We start from the raw sequence: 951 nt of genomic DNA, 5'->3' as shown, positions 1-951 counted from the left end.
GGATGAGGATGAGGAGAGGATGAGGATGTGCACGAGGAAGAGGATGAGGATGTGCACGAGGAAGAGGATGAGGATGGGGATAGGATGAGGATGAGGATAGGATGAAGATGTGGATGAGGAAGAGGATGAGGATAGGATGAGGATGAAAATGTGGATGAGGATAAGGATAGGATGAGGATCAGGATAGGATGAGGATGAGGTTAAGTATATGATGAGGATGAGGAAGACGATATGATGAGTACGAGAATGAGGAAGAGGATAGGATGAGGATGAGGAAGTGGAGGAGGATGAGGATGAGGACGAGGATTAGGAAGTGGATGAGGATGAGGAAGAGGATAGGGTGTGGATGAGGATTAGGATAGGATGAGGATGAGGATATGGAAGAGGATGAGGATTAAGATGCAGAAGAGGATACAATGAGGAAGAGGATAGGATGAGGTTGAAGAAGAGCATAGGATGAGGATGAGGATAGGATGGGGATGAGGATGAGGATAGGATGAGGAAGAGGATAGGATAAGGACGAGAATGAGGATGAGGATGAGGATAGGGAGGGAAGAGGATAGGATGAGGATAAGGATGAGGATAAGGATAGGATGTGGATGAGGACAAGGATGAGGATAGGATAGGATGAGGATGAGGATAACATGAGAATAGGATGAGGATGTGGATGAGGATGAGGATAGGATGAGGATGAGGATGAGGATTAGCTGAGGAAGAGGATAGGAAGAGGAAGAGGAAGAGGATAGGATGAGGTTGAGGTTGAGGAAGAGGATAGGATGAGGAAGAGGATCAGCATGAGGATGAGGATGAGGATGAGGATGAGCATGAGAATGAGAATGAGGATGAGGATAGGATGTGGATGAGGACGAGGATGGAGATAGGATAGGATGAGGTAGAGGATGAGGATTGGATGAGGATGAGAATGTGGAAGAGGATGAGGATAAGGATGAG

Source organism: Lupinus angustifolius, chromosome LG06, assembly GCF_001865875.1.
Source record: "Lupinus angustifolius cultivar Tanjil chromosome LG06, LupAngTanjil_v1.0, whole genome shotgun sequence".
Lineage (NCBI taxonomy): Eukaryota > Viridiplantae > Streptophyta > Magnoliopsida > Fabales > Fabaceae > Lupinus > Lupinus angustifolius.
This window is presented reverse-complemented; position numbering follows the sequence as displayed.